Source organism: Serinus canaria, chromosome 2 (genome assembly GCF_022539315.1).
Source record: "Serinus canaria isolate serCan28SL12 chromosome 2, serCan2020, whole genome shotgun sequence".
Classification (NCBI taxonomy): domain Eukaryota; kingdom Metazoa; phylum Chordata; class Aves; order Passeriformes; family Fringillidae; genus Serinus; species Serinus canaria.
Window position 1 is genome coordinate 73628933 of NC_066315.1, and position 24357 is coordinate 73653289.

The following is a 24357-nucleotide window of genomic DNA, read 5'->3' on the forward strand; positions in this document are numbered from 1 at the left end:
GGATAATGGACTGAGAATTAAAACCTGGGAGATGGGGACTGAAGGAAGATCTGAGTTTGTATTGTATGCTGTAATGTGGGTTGAGAGGGGGAGGAGAAATGTGTTTGAAAGATTTCCATTCTGTTCTGTGTGTGTGTGTGTGTGTGTGTGTGTGTGTGTGTGTGGTGTGTGTTAATAAAGTTTTTTTCCCTTTATTCCTAAGTTGGAGTTTGCTTGCTCTGTTTCTGATCACATCTCACAGTAGACACCAGGGTGGATGTGTTTTCATGGAGGCACTGGCATTGTGCCCAGTCCAAAACCATGACATATATACATAAATGTGATGATTTTCTCTTAAAAAGAAACATCTTCCATGATTTCTGTGAGAGCAGATAGTATGTCCTGTAGGCCAGATATACTTTCATTCTATACTCAATAAAGTTGTTAATTTTGTTTACATTTTTGATCATCTTTACTAAATAAGACATATCAGAAAATAAAATACTTTTTTTCACTTTGTGGACTGAAAATGTTAGAATAAAAAATGTATCCTTTTTAATGTCCAGACAGTACTTATAAATATGATCCATAAACACTAATGGTTTCTGTTTGAGGTATTTTTTCTTTGGTTGGGTTTTTTTGTTTGTTTTTTTTATCTCACCAAAATGCAAAAAAATCGTTAGTATCCAAAGACTAATTATATAGTTTCAGGCTGGAAAACTGAACAGTATTGCAGATTCACTTTGTTATGTTCAATTTCTCAAAGTTAATTAAAAGAAAAAAAAAACATAACCAATACTAAATGATAGGAATTATGTTTCTGCTATTTCTGTCTTTAGAGAACATAGCATATACTTTCAGCAAAACTTCATAACATCTAAACAGAAATTAGAAACTAATAAATCAGATTAAACTGTCTTCTGAGTTGATGACTTCTTCAGAGCATCACCTGTAAATTCACCTATTTAACTCATGATCATTTTTACCTAATAGAGAAGTTCTTTCCAAGTTCAATCTCTAAAGCCTGACAGGCACCACTTATACTTTCTTTTGATCATCTCTTACTTTATCAGGTGAAAGTTAACAAATCAAATAGATTTAAAATTTAATATCATTTTTTGCCCTAACCCTAACACCAAAATTGCTACGTTAGGATTAATTGAGCTTTAAATTTTGTGAGAAGGTAAAAGGTGAAAATAATTAATGTTTTTATCATATTTATATATATGAAAGCAGCTCCATTTTTACACAACTAAACAATAAATAATTTTGTTCTTAGCAATAAATATGTTAAAAAAAATCCCCCTCAAAGAAAATACTCATTAAAATACAAATTGCACTTTTCTATGTCTAACAAATTGCCCACATTGACCTTTTCTTTTTCTGAAAATGGCCTTTTTTAATAGGAAAACTGTGTGGCTCCCCTTTTGTAATGATTACTTATTTACACAGCTGTGAAAGAGTAGTGCTGAAAGAGGACCTAACATTCAACTAGTTCATCCCTTGTCTTGCGGAATTCTGGAGGCCAGAGAACTGGCCAAATAAAGCCTTCTCCACCCCCCTGGAGGACTGACCCCTAAGCCATAACCCTCATGGTTAGGAAGAGCAAGAAGATCACCTCCAGAATCCTTAGTTGCTTTATGCCAAACCCTTGCAATCCACTGCTCCTTCCCCTTTGCTCTGCCCCGGGGCCCTCATCCCATTCGCTCCAGTGTTCTGTCCCACCCCTCAAGATCTCTGTATTAAACCCTGCTTCCCCTGCCTGAGCAGCTCTTTTGTCCCTGGATTGCTTCAAGGGAGAAGGTCAATAAAGGCTCTCCTTGGAACCCCACCGGAAGACCCCATCTCTCCTTCTACATTGCTTAGATCACAGAAGAGATGAAAGCAGGCATGAGCACAGACATGCCTGTGCCCCCGAGATGTCTTTCAAGATGCCTCTTCAGGAAGGTCGCAGCACTCTGAACACCATCCCCTGCAAGAGGGAATATTTTACCATTATAGCTGTCATTCTGGGCAGGTGACTATTTAATTCATTCTTTAAAAATCCTCGCAAGGAAGGATGAAACCCCTTTAACAGTTTATTCCAGTGTGGCATTATCTCTAAAGCTCTCTGAATAGCAGATCTAAATCTTCCTTCTTGCAGTTTAAGCCCCCTATTTCCTTTGTCAGTCTTTGCAGGCATGGAAAACGGGTTGTACTTCATGCCTGTTTGCAAGACTATGAGGTATTAAATTGTTGTTTTCTTCCCCTTGGGATTTATGATTCCAGTTGTCTTCATCCGTCATATGTACTGGGTCTTGGATAATTTTCCTCTTTGATGAGCTCCTGCTAAATACAACTTCTAAGGTGTAAAAGTCCAAGCCAGTTCTAATACACTTATATTGTCTATAAACGTATGTTTAAACATGCTTATGATTTGTGGTTTAAGTACACATGGTTTGAGTACTCAAGTTAGTTCATGGTTCTTATTCAAATTAATGCTGAATTTCTAAAACATCAGAGGAGACCTCTGTGGCGTCGTCCACAAGGGTCCCAGGATGAGGGAAGAGACGAGAAAGTTGACTCCATGTTTCAGAAGGCTTGATTTATTATTTTATGATAGATAATATATTAAAACTATACTAAAAGAATAGAGGAAAGGATTTCACTAGCAGGCTAAGCTAAGAATAGAAAAGGAATGAATAACAAAGTCTTGTCTCAGACCGAGACCGGCCGGACAGGTGAACTGTGATTGGCCCGTAATTGGAAACAACCTGATGAGGCCAATCACAGATTCCCCCTGTTGCATTCCACAGCAGCAGATAAGAATTGTTTACAGTTTGTTCCTGAGGCCTCTCAGCTTCTCAGGAGGGGAAAAATCCTAAGGAAAGGATTTTTCATAAAACATGTCGGTGACAGACCTCCATTTGGATTATCCTGTAAAACATGAACACCTGCATATGGAAATGAAAACATTTAAGTTAGTGGGGTTTTTTCTTTACTCCTTTTTTTCTCCTCAAGCAAGGTGTGGACTGCTGGGTGGGCCCATGTGTGGAGCAGCCAAGGCTGCCCAATGCTGCACACATCTGTTCCAGTTGACTCCAGCAGCCTCACCACATATATGACAGAACAAACTGAAAATAGGTCAAAGCTGTAACATTTAAATCTATATTTAGAAATAAATCCAATTAATTAAAACTATTGGCAAGTGGCAGTGTGTGAAGACCACGTATCTCCTCTTGGAATTTCCATCAGCTGTACACCTCTGGAACCAGAAGTGCTAGCTGCATTTGTTCTTTTCTACATATTTTCTCTTTCTTCTTCATCTTCTAATTTTCTCTTTTCAGAGTTTTGAGTAACTTACAATCGGATGGGCTTACACCTTGCTAAATTGAATGGGCTAAGTTTATGCTTTGTGAAATGTTTTGATTGAATGTTACTCCAAATTTTGACAAAGTTCTCTGATTTTCTGAATTTGCCAGAAATGGGGTTTTTTTTTGATGTTTTGACATCTTGAACATCTTGAGAAAATCCTGTCTTTATTTCTCTTTTGTGTCTAATTCAGAGTACAGCAAAAAAAAAAAAAAAACCAAAAAAAGCCCCGTAAACAGGCTAATTGAGAAAGTTTTTGGGGGGCCTTACTACTTCTATGGCTCAAAGATAGTTTTGTGCTGTCTAGTCAAATGTGCTTCATCTCCTCCAAGAAGCTGTTAACCTTCAAAGAGAATCCCAAACTCAAAGGCCCTGATATCAACAGCACTGCACAAATAGTTATTAAATTGCAGAATTTCTCAGTTCCTGTTCCAGGCATTCCACCCTACCAGCAGAATTGAAGAGAACATCACCTGGCACCTTCATGTATTTTGAGTACAGCATGTCTGATGTTTGATGCTTTCCAGATCACCCTGTTAGGAGTAGCTGGGGTGAGCTTAGATAATCACTTCACAGCATCCAGAATATGAGGAAGCAGCAAACATTCTTAGATGACAAATCAGGTATAGCAAGCAGGGGCTTCCAATCATCTTTAGTAATCCCTTAATACTGTTCTTCCCAGCTTTCTTCTTGTGGTCCTGTGTATCTCAGACACAGCTCCCAAAGATGTTCTATTTAAGGACACTCCAAGCTTCTCTCCAACTACAATGACATTTAATCCATTCTGTAATTGCAAGTTACAGGGTGGGATAAGGATAACTCCTGGCACATGAAGTCACTGGCTTCCAGCCTCAATCTTAATGGTAGTTTTCCCTTTCCAGTTTTACAAATGAAGGCTCTTCGTATCCCTCTGCTGCTGGGAAAAGTTCAGGTTCTTGAAATTGCAAGGTCTTAGACTAAATCCAATTGCTCTTTCTCACCCTCTCTGATGCTGCACAGTATGATGACCTCCTCCCCACAGCTCTTTCATGACAGCTTCTCTAGAATTGTATGCCTCCTGCAGACTACAAGACCACACATCCCAACATCAGCAACAAGTTTTAGGCAATTCCTACCACCTAAGAGGCTTGCAAAGCTCATGTTGCTTCTGAAACTCTGAGTCCCAAAGTCCAGCTGGAAAGGGAAAGTTACTCCGGCAGTGCCCATGGACTATTCCCTGAAGTATATGATCACCATACCTCAGGGTGTAAGTGCTGGATACAAAAAAATTTGTCCTCCTGCTCTGCCCCTCATACTCTTCTGTATAAACTGCTATTTCAGAAGCTGTGCTCTAGACCTGGCTCTTAAAGAGGTTTCTCCATATACATGGGCTGAAAGGGTGAGGTTTCTCCATAAGCATGTTTTAAAGGGTGCTTGAGCCTTCCTGAAGTCTGCAGGTCCCTAAGGCTTCAGACACACCATCATCAAGGACAGCTATGACAATCTATTACAAGCTGCTTGAGCTACCCTTATCTTTCCTTTTACTTAGACACATAACACTGACAATTCCCTAAGTGTCACATCTACATGTCTTACAAATATGTCCAGACATGCTGACTTAGCCACTTCCCTGGGCAGCCAGGTTCAATGCTTGAAAACCTTCCTGTGAAGAAATACTTCCTAGTACCTAATCTAAACCTCCCTGATGCAACTTGAGGTCATTTCTTTCCATCTTATCTCTTGTTACTTGGGTCAAGAGACCGATACTCACCTTGTACCCTTCTTTAAGGTAGTTGTAGAGAGCTTAAAACTCTCCCCTGAGCCACCTTCTCTCTAGACTAAACAGCCTCCTTTTCTTCAGCCACTTCTCAGCAGAAGGACCCATGAGGTCCCTCAGATTCTTCCAAGGGTTTCCAGAAGTTCACAGATACCAGGACAAGTACCCAGAAGTTCAAGATGATCAAGAAGATTTCAGAGTCTGCTGGGAAAACTGGCACATGAACTGGGGGTCACAGCAATCTGCTCTCTATCAAAGGTATGCACTCTTGGAGGACTAAGGCTTGGGACAAAACCCAAGAACTGTGACACACTGATTGTGTAAAACATCCTGTGCATCATTTCCAGTATCAAGAGTAGGAAAATAATACAAATGGAAATGGAACTAATTCTATTTCAAGGTAAAATAATGCCTTTCTGAGAACTTTATTATGAGACAAATAGGTAATCACGGCTCTCAATCTGCCAAGAAGTTACCCCTTAGTTTGTGCACTGTACAGATCAGCAGGCAAAAGGACCACAGTCCTCCCCAATAATTAAGACACGACTTAGAATTCTCAAGAACCTTACATATAAATGTATCTAAGGCTTTCTGTATACCTTGATACAGACTTACGTAAGTACCTTCAAAAACTCTTTAGTCTCTGCATGCCTCAATTTTGCATATCTGTAGGATGTAAGAATTTCTCACAAGAAAGATGCAATTATGGTAATAGCAAATGTGAGGATGTTCAACAGCAATAACTTTTTACATAGAAAGCTGAAATATTTCAGTGGAAAGATGACTGACTTGCCTAAAAATTGTTATGGTACAACTGCTCTCTCTGTTATAGAGGACATGCTAGTATGCAAACCCCAGTTATTGCCTGTGGTTTATTTAACTAAGATACAATAAGTATTCTTAGGGCATTTTGCTTTTTCATTCCTGGATCAGACATTGTAGAGGGAAACAGCATTATGCACATTTAAATTAATGCGGTATAAAATAGACCAATTTAATATTTAATATACTAAATTTAAGAAGCATCTATTAGCTAAAATTAAATGCAGCCCAATTAGTATTTTAATTTCCCTGTTTTCAACCTACAAATCTCTTTTTTTTTTTTTTCCAAAACCAGCCAAACCAGCAAATTGCAATAAAATGCCCCAAGCCTTTGTGTAGGACAAGAGCAAAAGGGATGATTACTTAATTACTTTCTCTGGTTCTTTTTTTTTCCCCTAAATAATTTCTTGTCTAATGATTCTGAGAAAGAACAAGACCAAGAGAAATACTACAGTTTCACAGTAAATCTGTTTATATACCTACAAGCTGTGCTTTGGTTACACGCAGGGCAGTTCATCAGCAGTATTTCCTAGGAGGTCTAATTTAGAAGGTTCATGCCATCAACCTTGCCATGAAGCACCTAAACAGCAGGTGGGTGGAAGGCTGAGAATTACCACCAGTGATACCTAGGACTCAGAGTTAGAGGAAAAACATAAGTTACAAAATATTTGCAACATTTTTTAAAACCAGGTCTCCATTTAGATATCCATTGTACCAGAATATAGCATTTTGGACTTACCAACTTTCACACACTGTGTTTAATAGTATACAGATGGAACAAAGACATTAAGGTTTGGCTAAATGATCAGAATTGGGATGTCTATCTAAATTTATGGTACCTTCTCCAGGGTCTTCCTATTCTCTGTCCCTCCCAGATGTATTTCCTCTTCTGCTTTCAGTTCCAGCAAATTCAATGCCTAAATATGTTTTTCCTCCCACTTTCATTTCTGCATCCTATTAGCTATTTTACTTCCTGCAATGTGGGGCTCAAGGAATAATACAATTTGTAGCTGTGAAAGATGTGATGTAAGCAGTAGTTCAAAGTTACAGAATTTGATAGATATGTCTTTTCTATTTTTGGTTTTGTGTCTCATTTCAGACATTGTAGATGGATGTGAAAAATAGATATCAAGCAATGATGGGAAGCAGGCATTGACAGCCTCCTGAAGCATTGCATTACAACATAAGATGAAAAACCTGATAAAGAAGTCTGCCTGGAGCTGGCATGCAATTGACATTAGAAACTTACGATGCTCCTACTCATCTTTCTCATCTGCCAGGTTTTCCCTGTCCTCAAAACTACTGGCAGTTGTGTCACATACCTGAAATGAGATTTCAACAATTTCATAAGAAATTCAATCTGGGTAACCATGTTAACACGCAAATCTCTTCCCTTTTAGATTGGAAGACAGGCCTAGGCACTGCTTGACTTCTTAGAATGTGATCTCCTTGCTTCAAAAGAAGTGAGGCCAGTGCTCCAGAACCCACCATTATTAAACTCTATTAGTAAGATTTAGTTCTCTAAAATAGAATTGAAATTTTGGCTGTCTTTGAGATTATACTACTTACAGCAAAATGTCACTATACTAGAAGCGCCTGCAGCTGTATACTCAAAATCCAAATGGCTGGACTTGACTAATTCAAAATATAAATAAATTTCTCAAGATGAAAACACATTTTCTTACCAGAGATAAAGGCAACATGACTAAGTTTATACAGAATGTCAGACACTGACAAACCTGAAGAAAATACAATGCCACAGAAAGCAAATACCAGCATTTCTAAACAGAGGTTTTAGGTACACTCAGGAGTCCTGCACTGATATTAACGGAGCTATCCCTTTGCAATATAACTAACACCCATACATTTTTATTTTTAACTGTTTTATAGAATCTATGCCTACATCAGTAAATGTGGAGTAACATTCCTATACTTGAATCCAAAACTTTATTGTGTGGACAGATTAGATTTTTGCTCCTTCTCATAACTAAACCTAACTAAGCTTACTCTGCTTGATCTATATAGTCTTTCTCCAGGTAAAATTTGATCTAAAAGATAAATGGATATCAGAAATAAATGATAGAAAACATATTCCTCAGTCTTATATGAGAAACATTTTGGAGTTGTAGAAAATTATTTTACAACATGCAAAATAAATAAGTGAAATTGAAGCTCTTCTAAAAACCTCTATAACATACTTCAAATGTGCAAAGAAAAATTAGATAATGCAGAAAATTCAGAAAATTCATTACTGTTGTTAGAGGAACAATTTTGAATCTACCAACTCAGAGTAATCCCAAAGTAAGGGAGGAGTAGAACTTAGTATGTGTCACATTATCTATCTACCATCTACTACACAATACAGACAAAATAGGTAGAAAACAAAAAGCACGAATCTAAAGGCAAGGCTCCAAAAGAAAGATTCTTACATTTCTGTAAGTAACACATGCAGAGCTGCTCCTTTAGGCAGCAGCTCTGAATATAAAGAAAATAATTTATATCAATAAAAAATCATGCCATTGCCTGCAATATCATTTTAATGCAACCATTATATAAATCAATTTAGTGCAAGCTAAACTCTCAAGCAAGCCTCTGACATCTCTTTTTTTCATTGCAACAGAAAATAACACACACCTTGATTATGATCTTCTTCACGTGACTGTAAATCAGGAGCCGTTGAAAGCAATGGATATGCTTCCGATTTATAAACCCTGTGCACGTGTTGTAAATGGAGTGATGCACTTCACTTGTAAGAGAGAAGCAACAGTATGCTTTATTAAAGCAGTCAGTTAATGAAAAAATCAATGTTAAATTCAACAGTGGTTTAATTAGATTTGATGGCAAGGCGCACATGATTATGTACTGCAGAGGGGACAAGGTCAGATGCAGCTCTCAGGGAGATCCTATTGAGTCATGAGGTTCAGAAAGAACCCCCTGGAGTTCTAAACTCCTTCTCAGAGAGGAGCCTAGGTTCCTCCTAATCCTAGTCCTAGATTTAGTCAATAGTATCTGTCTAAAGGATTATATGTGCAAAATTAATATTTTATATCACTTAGATACCATTTCAAAGTTAGCACACTATTGATCACTTACCAAGGATCTGTTGTTGCAAGGAATCTTTCAGCCCTAAGGAGTAAGCTGGAAAGCTGTCCCTGCTCAAGGGGAGATCCCAGCATGCAGCCCCTGCCATGCAGGAGAGCTCTAAGGGCCCTGAGCTGTCTGCTACTTATGGAGGAAGAGGATGGATTTAACAGTCATATCTATGTGCCAGCAAGGCTTCTGGGTCACTGTTCCAAACACCCTTGGCTACCATGCTGTCATCCCTCCCCCAAAGTCCACTGTAAGATGGATGCAAGCCATCACAACCCCTGCTGGTAGATGTGGATCAGGTGGGGAATGGTGGGGGAAGCATACTGTCACAGCATGAGTTTGTTCTAGTCTTCATCCATGAAAAAAGGTTAAATTCAATTTACTAAATTTTTTTCTCTGCGCAGGATGGCTAATCTTTACTTGAGGTTTATATAATGTGTTTTTTTCTCCTCAGTCATATGTTAGTTATGCAATTTAAAAAAAAAATATTTTCACAGCATCAAACTTGAAACTGAGACCTGAAATAGATTATTTTTTTTGAGAAGTCTATATCCAACACAAAAGAACTTACTATAACTTATATTTACTTAAAAAGAAAATAAAAAAAGGCAAAGAAAGAACTCTGTGTTCCTTGAAACAGCAAAGGTTCAGGTAATGATGTGTATATACTCTGTGCAGTGACAATAATCTCAGTATTCACCCACAAGAGCAAATATTTCCAGGATTCACAACCTAGAGTAAAGGTGAAAGTAGACTATGTGCTTATACCCTGATTATCTTTTCATCACAAAACAAAGCAGTCCAAATCTTGATTTTAAATGCATTTGGTGACAAGGACTTAAAGACACATTTCGGTGACAGCAGTTGTGTATGGATATTATGGGAGCTAATGTCTGGAGTCAATCTCTACTTCAGTAGGCATGAGGAAGAGTCAGACCAAGCTGAAGATTTTTTTTTTTTTTTGGTGCAGAATGCACCTGAACCCCTTGATCTGTATGCATAAAAACATTTTAAAAAACCTCTAAACAACAGTATTACTTGAATCTTACTCATGGCAATAATTAGTGTCAGTCAGGAAGAGGTACTTGCATCATGGAAAAGAAGGAAATCATTACAGAACTTCCCTGAAAGAGTTCTGCTTCTCACTGAATTGTCTCCAATGGAAGGGCAAATCTGAATAAGTTTGTGCCAGAATTTAAATTCTTCTCAGCAATACAGGAGAAAAAGTAACTGTGTTGAGTTACACCTGATACAAGAAGATTACAGAAGTGGAAAGTACAATTATTCAATTTGTACCCAGATAATTCAGACATTTCATATGGCGCTGAAACTCACTGCAGAGATGAACTGCAATTGCAAGGCTACATAAAAGCTCAAAGCTGCTAGGAGATATCTCTTTGTCCAGAAGTCTGGTAGACTATAGTAAACACATGTCTACATCTGTTGCAGTTCAAATTTATTTTATTGATTCATTGTTAAATGGCTCATTTTATTGTACGCCCATGTTCTCACAAAGTTGGTTTACCCCTCCGTTTTGCCCTCCCTCAAAGCTGTCCCTTGTGTCATTCCCGGCCCCTTGTTCCAGCTCTTTCCCTGCCTGTCAAAGCAACCCAGCCCCTTATTCCCCAACCTTCCTTGCCACTCTCACCTTGGGCCAATCCCTGTCTGTGCCACCCCACTGGAATTCCCCTGAACCTCCAGGCCCCCTTGGCCCACATGACTTACCCTCTCCTCCCTCTGACTCTGATTTGTTCCTATCTGTTGATGCCATTCCCCCCTAATTCCTCCCCTGATATCTCTCCATTAGTTGTTCTTCGTATCCACCTCTTGATTTGTAAGACTATAAAGTCCTGTGCCCAGCTATGCTCAGGGCTTTGCTTGCCTGAACTCTACACATGGAATAAATGCTTCTCTGTTGGAACCTTGCAATGGAAGAGCCTCCTCCTTCTTTTCCCAGTCCCTGGCATGGCTTTGGATTGTAGAGCAAGTAGCTCTGAAGGTTCTACCTGTGGTAGAGCTCTGAAGGTTCTGCTGTGTCTGTGTCATACATCCATATATTTGTTTTGATGCTTCAGTCACCATGGAATGGAATATTATGGAAAACAATAGAACCACTAAACATCAGTATAATGATGTAGCTAGTCATTTATCTGCATGCATATGGATGACATTCTGATGGATGCTCTGTTCTTTGTCATTAACAAAATTTATTTCCTTTTATAAAAACACTTCTTACTTACAAGATGGAATAACTTATTAACAGTAGCCAGAAAACATATGTTAATATCAAATTGTTGATTGAGAGATTGAGATGATCTTTTTGGACATCTTAACACATATAGCAAAACCATGCACAATATTTGATCTCACCCTAAAACAAGGAAATGTGTGCCTTTCATAAAAAAAAAAAAAAAAAAAAAAAAAAAAACAACAAAAGACACCTTCATGTTTTAGTGTGCTTTAGTTTTCAAAGATAAGGTACACCAGCGCTAATATTATCAGGCAGATGACACTCTTTTCCTACAATTAGAACTGGAAAAGAAAAAGAATCAGTTTAACCTGAAATTGTATTTGTAACTAATTTTCTTTCTCTGTATTCACTCATCTTCCACGTGAATGCTAAAAGTTCTGGTTCACTTTAATTTGAGAAATATTTTAAGTTCCAGAAATCCAGTTAGGTGGAAAATAGTCCATTGTCTTCATGATCCTAGTTTGATAGATGATAATATTCTTTATCCAACTGTCTTAGTTTGTCATCAAAAATGACAAGATATAAAGATGATCCTATGCTGGTACTGCCAGGCACAGCAATAAAGGTATTGTAATGGAGCCCATGCTAAAGAAATCCACATTAGACAAAATTATGTTTTCAACAAGACCTCTGGGTGTTTTGTTCCTGTAAGTTTATTGCTCAAGATCTTCATGAGTGATGTGGGAAAAGCAAGGCAACATAGGAAAGGTCCAGTTGTGTGGTGTGTTTTGGAGATGTTTCTGGAGTGGTGGTCCTTTTGCTATTTTTAACTTTCTTAGACATTGCTGCAAAACATGGCACCAGTCTTGATTCATGTACATGAACTTTCCAACCCCTTTATGTCCATAACATAAAAAAGTGATGGCTGAAAAAAGATGGCCAAATTTAAATAATCAAGACTTTTCCTTATGATTTTTTTTAATCAGTGGCAGCTGCTTTCATCACAAGATGACAAAAATACTCTTGCCTCCTTAAAAAATGGTCTAAATCTGACACAAATACTGTAAATCTTGAATAAAAGCTTCATATTTAGGACTGCATATGCAAAATTATTTCTTCCAGTGTATCTGACACCACAATGACAGCTGGAAAAAGTCAAAACAATAGAAAAAAAAAAAAGAATGAAAAAATACACCCAGAGGTTATCAGATACATTTCCAAGGAATTCTCAATATCATGAGAACACAGCATATTTCCAGATGCATTTTCAAGATTAAAGCATCAAATGCCTTAAGTGAGTACAGCTTCAGTCCTGGAATATGTAAATTCATGTAGAAAGGGTCACAAAACTGCTGGGAAGACCAAGTGCAGATTTTATAAACAGGGATTTAAACTAGCTGCACACACCTGTAAGAAGTTAATTTCATATATAAATCCTAAAAAAGAGAGAAAAAAATAGCCTTGAGTAGTTAGACAAAACTATAATTAAACCTAGGATTAAAAATAAAACAAAATATATAGTGTATATGAGAATACAATTCCTCATGATCCTGGAATCATCTTGCATGCCTTTTTTCTAACATGTCTAAAGAGTTGGCACCAACGTCTCACACTATGTTGATGCTGCAGTTACCAACTGAGGGAAAAGAAACAGCTGAATCATTCACCTGAGTCACGACATAATATGATTGTATGTGGCACATGTAAAGAGCAAACCATACAATCAATATATGGGCTGGCAGTTGGATGGCATTTTTTTTTCAAAACACCAGATCATATTAAAAAATTAAATAAACACAAGCACTTTAGTAGAAGGTGTTGATTAATTCATTCCCACTGAACCCCCAGAAATCTGGCTGCCTTACAGTATGCATTCACTGTTACACATGCTATCTTCAAATATGAAAAAAGTAGGGTTTTCTTGGATAAGGGCACTTGTCAATTAGGAAGACTGGGAACAATTTTGAAGTAGGAGGAATTACAGTTTTCAACATCTACATAGAAAGACAGTTACAATTACTTATAATAAGACAGTGAGAGGAAAAATTCCTTTGCTAAGCAACCCTGAACAGCTTGTTTTAAAGAGCAATGGCATGCAATATGTTGAATTGAAGGACAAGCAGAAATACAATTTCTCAAAGATAAAATCTTACTGAGATGAGTTTAGTTAGTAAATGAATATTGCATATAATTGATCAACAAAACCTTATGCACAAATACAAATTCTGGACTGCCAACTTTGTTGCTCTCTCCATGTGGGTGTGACCTTGTGGGTGTTGTATGTATTTTATGAGATATTACGCACACAGGCAAAAAAAAAAATCTTTGGAAAAAAAGAAAAAACAACAGTTTTGCAGCTGTCTGTGATATGTTTCTATTTATACTTCTTTGAAAATTTGATAGAAGAAAACAGATCATCAGTATGAAAAAACTATGTGACGAAAAACTATGCACAAGAGCTGATGCATCTACCAAGTCAATGAGGATCTAAATGGCAGTCAGTTCTTTTGCTCAGTGTTAAACATGGACCATAAAGTGGTGTTCAGAACACTTTCACTTCCAGTGGAGCGAAAAGCTAGAAAAAACCTTATACAGACTTTTTTGTAAGAGAGATTAAGGGTAAACTAGAAGGCATTCCACAGATTCAATTGACCTCTTGTGGTTAGACATGCAAATTGATATCAAATGGTCTAAAGAGAGCAAAGCAGAGCTCTTGCATTTGCTGAAACTGAGTAGAGTACATTTTCTGCAAATATTTACTCCGACAACTCCTTTGCCAGTCAAGCTTCACATTTCAAACCCATTCTGGAATGCCACAGGTTTGTTGAGCTGCTCCAATGGCCAGGGAGTGGGTGTCTGGGTGGAGGTCTGCCTGAGGCTCAGATCCCCTGCATCAGGAGAAGCCATACAAGGAGTGGATTAAGTCACTGTTTGTTTTAGCCTGAAGAAAAAGAGACTGAGGGAACACTTTATCCTGGTGCACAGTTTTCCCAAAAAAGGAAGTGGAGGGGCAGGCACTATTCTCCCTGCTGCCCAGTGATAGGACCCAAGGAAGTGGCATGTAGGTATGTCAAGGGAGGGGTTAGCTGGATGTTAGGAAGTGGTTCTTCACCCAGAGAGTGTTTGGGCACTGGGAAAGGCTCCCTAAGGAAAAGCACAGCACCAAGCCTGACAGACTTGGACGATACTCTTGGACACATGGTGTGGCTCTTAGTGTGGTTCTGTGCAGGGGCAGGAGCTGGACTCAACAATTCTTGTGGGTCCCATTCTACTCAGGATAGTCTTTGATTCTTTGAACTACTTACTGAAACAAACAGCTCCACCAAGATTTTCCAGTTACTTTTGCATATATGCTACAGTTTAAATATGAAAATTATATCTATTTCCCAGGTTATAGATTATGTATAGCTTATTTCACATGCACACTATGTAAACTTTTTGCAGAATAGCCAAATACAAGAACACTTGGAAAAAGCAAATATTAATCTGTAAAACATTATGAAAGAAATCCTTTGGATTAACCTATACTCAGAAAAGCAGTTTTGTCTATAACTCCTCAAGCATGTAATATAAAATACACAAGTTAATGAAACATATTCCTAAACACAGCAATTGCTTCCTCATGACTTATCAATGCAACAACTTCAAATCCCAAAAAAGGAACTGCTAACATATAAAAAGTCTGAAAAGGACAGGTATTACCAAGAGAATGATTCCCTTTTATTTTGTTTGAGATCCTGTTTGCAGGAAAAGAGAAAGTGCAACTCTATCATCTATCTATCTATCTATCTATCTATCTATCTATCTATCTATCTATCTATCTATCTATCTATCTATCTATCTCTCATTAATGTATCTAAAATGTTTCAAAAGTATTTTACAGAAGTACAGAAAAAGTATTACAATACTTCTGTGCGGAAGGAATCTCGATATCAATAATAATTCAGTTAAAATTGCAATACAAACTTTCCATTCCTATCCTTGTTTTCTGCTGTTCTTCTTACTTTTCCTCTGCTCATCTTGGTCCTGAGATTGGTATTGTAGCTTGCTGAAAGACATTTTCTTAACATACATTTATGCATTTGTCTTTCTTCATTGTTTTACAGCACTGTGTGGCATCCAAATTTATTATATAAAGTGGATTTTACATATCAGATACTATTTCTGTGTTCCCTTTGTTGCCCCTAAAACCATTTGTGCCAGCCCTGGGTCTGCATTTCTTTTACCAGTAGTGATAAATAAAATCACCAGTAGTGATTTATTGGTAAGTGTGGGATCTCCAGTGTCACCTTGAGTCCCCTCTCTTATCACATGCCTCTACTCCTCTACACCACATCTTGTGTCTCCCCTTCTCAGGGCCTCTACAGTCATAACAGACCTGCATTCTACTACACTACATTATTGCATTAGAGTCATAAGAATCTAATTTTGGGTAGAGAGCAGTAACACAGAAATATTCTATATAAAATTGTGGTTGCAACATACAAGATTAAAATTTTAGGAAATAAAGGATATTTGACATAGATACTTGTCAAATTAAAAAAAAACAGAAGCAACAAAACAACCTGTTGTCACAGCTAAATCTGGTAAAACAAAGCTACAGTCAGGTCAAACAAAGCTCAGACAGAACAGAAGGATAGTCCTCAGCCTTAGGCCTTTCAGATACAGTGAAGAGTTTATAGTCTTTACTCTCAATGGCAGTGCCACATGACAGGAATGCATGGCTTACCTTTCTATGCTATATCAGAGCAAAAACAAGGGCTCACACAGAGCTGCTGATTTGTATCTCTTTATATTTCTGTTTGGTTTAGGTAGAAGGATCCTGCGTAGCGATACTTTGATATTTTGGCTTTTCATGTCCAATAATTTAACAAGACCAGATTAACTTTCTCAATTGATTAAAGGAGACAGGTGTGATTTTTCAATTTTTCACAAATGTCAGTAACTTCTTTCATATATTTGGGTAATTAAGGAAAAATGTTAAGGATTTTGTTTTTTCTATTCTTTGCTCTCTATCTGGGCAAAGAAAATGGCTACTGTTAGAAAAAAAAACCTGATTTCCCCATTTATTCACTATTTTTATTCAAATTAGGGATTTCTCTTCTTACTTGCTCGTTGCTTTTATTGTATTAAAAATTTAATAAAATTAAAATAATATATATTTATATGTGCTGTCAAAAAGACCTGTTTTGCCTGAAAACTATTAGTTCTTCACTGACTGAAAAATGAAGGAGGATCCCCAGATTCAGTGGAACTTGAGTTAATTATTTCTTTAGTTCAACAGAAACTTTTACTACTTCTGCCTTCAAATGAAATTTAGTATTTTTCCTTTTTAGTAGACCACCAGAAGGTTTAACACAAAATTGAATGCAAGTTTTAAAACAAAAACCCCACCAACAAAAATAACCCAAAAGGAAACCCAAAGAACTGTCTAAAAAATTTAGCCTACAATGTAATATCAAATTCTGGAGGTCTGTCCATTGAGCAGTTAGAATCATTATGCTCTGAAGCAAGTTGTGTTATTTTGTGTCTTCTTTCTCCCAGCAGCCCTCACCCCAACACATAATGGAACTCCCATTAGAGATTTTCTGAGGCCTGAAAGAGTCAAGATAAAGAAAATATTACAGTGTTAAAAAAGTACAAGTCAAAACACTTCAACCTTTTAAAATCCCTGTGTACAATCCAATAATGGATTTCTTGCGTGAACAAATGCATATAAATGCACAAGTGGATACAAATACAATGAGGGGACAATGAGGGGACCATGGCTTTTGGTCAAGAACATTCTGCAGTGGTGTGGCATTCAGTTCATGATTTTGGCAAACAACTGAAACACCTGAAAATGACCTTATGGCTTTACGATGGGTCTATCATAGAGGTTAAGTGTTGCACATTAAAACTGGTACCTCAGAAACCCTCATAATGCCTGAATATATGTTTCTTGATGGTATTTTCAAAATAATAAGGTTATCAGTGAATCATTGACATTAGATGTTCATTGATTTTGGATGTATGATTAGGCTTCTAGTAGTCAAACAAAGGCAGCTTGAATTTTTCAGGTATTGGGATGGGGGGTTGAGTTTGATTGTTTGGGGGGGTTGGTTTTTTTCGTCTTGGTTAATGAAGAGAGAAACATTTTTTTGTCTTTTCACTGGTTTGGAAGGGTTGGTTTTTTTCGTCTTGGTTAATGAAGAGAGAAAGATTTTATTGTCTTTTCACTGGTTTGGAATAGCATTCCTTTCAGCATACTGTATGAACAATGGAAAAGGCCTTAACAAGGAGGGGAACTTCCCATATAGTTAGTGTACAGAAGGCATAATGAAAAGATAGAAGAAGAAATGAATCATAATGATTTTTCCACAGGAAATATCTTCCATTTGAATCTAATCACCCATTTAATTTTATAAGAGATCTTATGGTATGGTGAGTGATATCTAATGAATAGTGATGGGATTCACCTCATTAATGACCTTAGCAGGTAAAACTGATTTTTAAGCAGAATTGTTATCTTGAGAGATTGATTAAATTGATTCAAATTGCAACTGGTTACATACTAATTTGGTACACATTTTCTTGCAAGTAGTGTGGACTGAATCAATTTTCAGAGCTGTAATGGCATCAGCAACTGATTTTGATTGTTCTTTGCTCCTTCTAGATATTTCTCTAAAAAAGTGATAGCTCAAGAGGCTTCTTTATGACACAAAAATAAAGCCAAAAGAGATTGGGGTTTATTTAAGAGGAATTTTGGGAAGGCTTCCTCCCACATCTTTTCTGGTTTTGATATGCCAGAAGTTTCTTTTCCTTGGTCCTGTTACCTTTGGATTGTTTGAGATCTGTGGTATGAGAGGGTGCTTAGATGTGTCATATTCTATAAAAAATAGATAAATTGATAGAAACATTAACATTTTTTCCTCAAAAACAACTGTTCTTACCCACTCAGATTTTTAGAATCAAATTACAATTCAATATATTCTTTTCTGAATGCTAGGATTTAAAAAAAAACAAAACAGAAAACAAAAAAACCAAGCTTACATTGCATCCATATTTATCAGATCTCTCATCATCTCAGCTTTGTTCTGACTTTTTCCTTGGCATGAAAATGCAGTATCAAATCCAGGTTTTGTAGCCTTCCCTGTAGTCTTTTGGAGGCTCTATATGTTCAACGAACTTTTCAGTGTTGGACTGGCATTCAAAAGGTGTAAGATTTTAATCCTATTGTTTTGCCACTCAAAATACTTTTTCTGGAAAAAAAGAATGAAGAACACAAAAGCAAGCTTCCTTTACACTAAATATCTCCACTGTTTTAAAGCTTTTTATATGCCATAAAGATTGGAAAGACAATAAATAGCAATTTTTTCCTCTAAAAACATACAGCCACATTTCAGTAAAATCAATTATTTGAGTGAGTTATGTCCACAATATTTTTTGTCTTTTGTTGAATGATAGAAAGTCTATGGTTTTGTGAGACTGATTTCCAAATGAGAAAGAATTAAAGTTGTAAAACATGCTGAATTTGCCAATAAACTCACTACAAAATGTAAACAATTCCTGTTTTGCCTTCAACAGACAGCTGAAATGGTACCTTGGAAATTCAATCTGCAGAAATTCCAGCTAACATACCACTGGTTCTGGTCCTGTTGCCAAGAAACAGTTCTCTTCTGTCTCCCTTGGTGCTAATCTCTACTTTTAGCACTGTTCCCCTATTCTCATTAGTCATGCAATGCTTCTTTTAAATGCTAAAGCCAGTGCTGAACATTTTGCCAATTCGTATATCTGGCAATCTTGAAAATGTGCACAGCCTGTGCATTTGCTACCAGGTTACAGCAAGTTGAAACGCAAGGGCACTAATGCCTAGATACTTTTTTTACATGTATATGCATTGTAAATAATTGTTTAAGAAATTAAAATTCTTTTGAAATGGAATAATTTAGGTTTTTGAAGAGAAATGACAAAATAATTGCAGTAACTGAACTTATTCCAGGACAGCTGTAATATTGCCTTTAAGTGTATTTAGTTCTGCACAAGATGTGAGTAAGCAAGGTAACAAGTCATTGTTAATTCAGCAATTGAAAATAATCCAGCCTGTTTTACATTTGATGAGTGACAGTATAGCCCAAATAATATGATAGATATCTCTGAAATAAAAAAAAATGTATTTTCTAGTAAATGTAAGTAGAGAACATGTCAGAAGAGAAAATGTCTCAAAATAAATCTTCCAAATTAAAATCCAAAGAAAAAAAAAAAAAAAAAATCAGATGACCAAAAAAAAAAAAATCAGATTGACTGACTTGGGTTTAGTTCCCTACATTGTACTTATACATGGATCCTAATTCAGCAACATAATGGAGCAAAAAATTCTCTATTTTAAGAGTACAAGTATAAAGGTATAGGTAGAAATGTAAAAACCTTAAGACTAGCTTAAGTTTATATTACAGCTGGTAGATTGTAAGTGTCAGATGCCAATTTTGGAGCTTAAGACAACAATGAATCTTTTAATTTGAACTGAGATACATTTTAATACAAATTTAAGTATTTTCAATCAATATTTCATAAATAAGTTATGTAGTTATTCTCCTCCTTAAATCACTATTGAAATGTAACCATGCCTACAAAATGAAATCATTGCTACCAGTATCAGTTCCATGTGAACCTCATAGTGTTCTGTGCTTTTTTTTCCAAGTTTTGGTTATTCTCAGCCCTGACTTTTAAAATAATTCATGAGTCAGAGAAAAGCTTGCTAATGTAAATGCTAGTGGCTGAGAAAGGAGGAAAACACATTATGGTCTCTATTCCAAATCTTTGAAATTGTGTGGAGGATGATAACAAGTAACATACCAATGGTCTAGAGAAGTGTTAAGATTTCACTTCTGGCAGTTTTCTAGAGCAAAATTCAATAATGATTTTCCTTACTCACTTCCATGTTTTTTCAAAGAAAAGCAGTGTTCCAGTTGTGGATATGGATCACAATAATTTTTAAAAAACAGTAGTTTGAAAGACACAGTGTAAAGACATGTTGTGTCCCTTTGTTTCATTTATCTTTATAATCACTGAGCATTGTAAATGGCAGAGTACTTTGTCGATGAGCCACAGTTGGCATGTTTGCTAAAGTGAAAGCAGATATAGAAGGTTTTTTTTCTTATTGCATGGTGTTTTTTTCACAACAGAAGACTAATTAAATTCTTAAAAAGTGCAAGACTTGCAATGAAATCTGAGTTGAAACTTAAGGGTGGCAAAGAAAAATTAACAACTCTCCCTACATTAATGAAGTAATTGAAAGTATTTCATTAGTTGCCAGGCAAATGCATTGTTAGTGCTGTATTTACCACAGATCATTGTTCTGGCTACCATGTCAGCAACATTAGCCATTTTAACTTGTTAGCTGCCTGCCAAATTTCCCTGCTGTAGCACAATTTAACATCCTGAGAATATTAATTATTCATATGCATCTTTGTCAAAGAATAGCTTTTCAGTTTTTCTTTTGATCTTTCAAAAACAGTGGATCCATCACATCCCTAATGCAAAACAATCTTAGGAACAACAAAATGGTGATCACTGCTCTGCTGGTGACTGTTCTGCTAGCAGAACACAGATGGCAGGAAATGGCCTCCAGTAGCTCCAGTTTACTGGGTAATTTGAATAAAAGAACAATTCAGGCTGAAATGGATTTCAGGAGATCTGTGGTTCAGCTTCCTGCTCAAAACAAGAGATCAGAATAGGTTCCTCGAGGTTTGTCTAGTTGGATTTTGGAAACCTTGAAGGACAGAGACTGCAAGGCTTCTGGGCAGAATTTTCTGCTGCTTGGCTGTCTTTAGTGTGAGAAATTTTTCCTTTTATGCTGAGTAAAACTCATGTTTCAACTTATATTCATCAACTCATCTCCCTGCCACGTACTGCTGAAAGAGCCAGTTTCATCTTCTTGCTTACCTCCTCTCAGGTAGGGACAAGCTGTACTGGGGTGCCCTGAAGCTGTCATTTTCCAGGCTGAGCAAGCCCATTCTCTCATCTTCTCCTCATGGGTCAGGTCCTCCAGTTAAGACTAGTTTGGCCCTCCACTGGCCTTTCTCCCGTTGGTCCGTGTGTTTCTTAAGCAGAGAGACCCAAAACTGAGCAGAGTATCCAGATGGGATTTCATGAATGCTGAATAGAGATGAATAGTCCCTCCTTTCAGTGTCTTGGCTTTGTCACCATGATTACTTCCTGGGGTGCTGTTGGTAACTTTCACAGCTGGGGCACTCTGCTTGCTTATGATCGGCTTGTGTCTGCCAGGGCAGGCAGGTCTCTTCCTGCAGAGATGCCCCTAGTCAGGCCCCAGCCTGTGTCCTGATACATCCTGCCCAGGGACAGCCCTTGGTATTTGTCATTGTTGCATTTCATGAGACTTTTTTGCCCATTCCTGTAGCCTCACCAGGTCCCTCTGCATGACAGCTCTTATTTTCTGCATACTTACTCACTCTGCTAAAGTACTATAATCTACAAAATCAGTGAAAATATCCTCCATTAGCTCCTCCAGATCATTTATAAAGTAGTTAAACAGGTCAGGTCCCAATTTAAATCTCTGCTACACTCCATTTCTTACAGACCTCCACCACCTGTCACAGGTCTCCAGGTAGATTATGATGCATTAACCACAGCCCTCTGAGCCCAGACACGGAGCTAATGCTTAGCCAGCTAGGTGTCTGCCTATGCAGAGATAGGAGGACTCCGTATCAAAAGCTTTTCTGAAGGCATGTTGGTTAGCATTCATAGTCATGTATTAGATAATCTTCTGCTAACTGTAGATAAACTCATCTAGGCTCCCTTTCACACAAAACTTGGAGCAGATGATCTATCCACTCCTTGAGCAAGCTGAGGTCTGTTTGTTTAATGCCCCAGATACATATTCTGCTACTCTCTGAGGGTACTCTCTCATCTTCACAGCCACTTCAGTTTCATGGGCACTACTGCAAAAGCTGTGATTGATTGCCCAATACAAGAACCTTTTCCTCTGCCAGTGAAAACCCAGAAGTGCATTACCTCTATTTGGCCTCTTCACTACCTGTATTAGTAAATTATGCTAGTCATCCTCCAGAAGTCTCCGCTGCGTTGCCCTTTTAGCAGATGTTAGAGAGGTTCAAGTCCTCCAAGAGCATCAATCTGTCATCCCATGAATTCCTTGTGGCATGTGATGAAGAAGTCATTGCACACTTTCTCACTCTGATCTGGTGATGTGAAACAGTTTCATCATGTTATCACCCTCATTGGCCTCCCCTTAATTCATGAACCATGAGCCACTAATGAGTCCACTGTCCATCCCACAGAGCAGATGATACACCCAAGTTCTCTTTACTGTAGAGGCAAACCTTCCATACCATCTTCCTTGCTTTTCCTTTGAGTTGGTTTCCATTCACAGAAGTACTCCATTTGTGCAAGCTGCCCTTAGGCATCTCATTTGCTCCAACAACACTGTAGTTTTGGGACTACTCATGGAGCTTTTGCTCTTTCTGCATGTTTCTTAGGCTTTATTCATTTTTTGTACACAGACTTAAGGCTGTGAATGGTGTCTTATCACCATTCATTTCCTTAGATGCCTTTGCTTGCCATTCTGTTCATTGTTACCACTTTTAACTGCTTGTTGTATTCACTTTCTTTGCTTAAAGCTCTCCTCAGCAGGTTGGTCATCCTACTGGCAAAGATACTCCCACTCCACTTCAACAGGTGAATTCTGTCTATTCCCAGAACTACTGGATTCCCATAGAGACAGGAAGCACACTAAGCATGGATTTCTTTCCCTTGCAAGGAGTTTTCCCACTGCTATCTCCTGCTGCTTACTCTTGGTGCAGAGCAGTGGTTCAGGCTCATAGTTGGCTCTGATATGTGACAAGACATCACTTTCTGCCCTTTGCCTGCTACCAGGACCCTGTTCACGCTCTGCAGTTTCAAATTTCCAAGGAAGATGTCATAGGAGTTAATGGCCTCAGCCTTAGAGATTGTATTCAATTGAGCAGAAATATCACACAGAGAGGGTTTTAGCCCTGTCTTCGTAAGGCCTCAGTGAAGATTCTATCAATCGTTTGGTGCTTCACAGTCTGATCAGGTCCACCCACAGCCCCTTCACAGGGGAGCAGCCCCTCAGCTACTACACGTTTGCCCTGCACGGACACCCTTGCTGCCTCCTCCACCCATGCAGAGGGTTCATAGGCAATCCCATAGCTGGGGGGTGCATCCTCCCTCTTGGCCAGCTCTGGGTGCACGCCTTTGGTGTGCCAGGAGGGTCGCTTCCACATCATGGGGTGCAGCATCACCATTGCTGAGCTGTTCCATCACTTCCAGTGGTGTTTTTCTTCTCTTCTGGGTGAATTCTGTTATTTGTGCTCAGAGCTGTGGTCCAAGGCCTGGCAGCTGTATAACTGTGTTCCTGGCATGGTTGGAAGAGGATCTTGATGTTCCCTGACCCCTAATCTGAAGTGAGCTAGAGATAAACAGCATTATTTCACTGAAATGAAGGAGACTACTAGCTCTGAGAGATTAGGACCAATATTTTTGGAATGTAGATGAGATAAAATAGTAGATAACCATGCCTATCCTAATCATTTGCTGCTTACAAGAATTCATCAGCCTAGCCTGAAATAAGTATTCATGCCAGGCTCTCATCTTTTATAACCGATCAAAGTCTCTGGTACCACTGCTTTTTATATAAAGCATGGAGGAAAAGGGCCCCTATTGAGCTGAAAGACAAATTAAAATGTGTATCACATTATATTTATATTAGAATCTTTTATACATTTGGCCTGAGAGGGACAGCTATCTCTCTATAAGAAAGGTATAATTGCAAGGGGCACATCTCCACAGGACTTCCACAATGAAACTGGAAGGTTATTTATAGTAAAGAATAAATGACTGCCTGGTGTGGCAATGGCAAAATATTACTGAGAATTAGAGAAGTAAAACATGACTTTTGAAGATGAAAGGTAAAAATGAATAAAGGAATTTACAACAGATAAAATATGGGAGGCCGGAAAAATAATGACATGTAGTTACTGTGAATAAAATGGTAGCTGTAGGAAAAATGCATAACTGACAACTAGATACTGAAGTGCTGAGGATATCAGCAATAGATTTTTCTCAATAGATTAACAACTCCCACACACCATTTTTCATGGGATAACAATTCAAAAAGGACAGTCAAGCT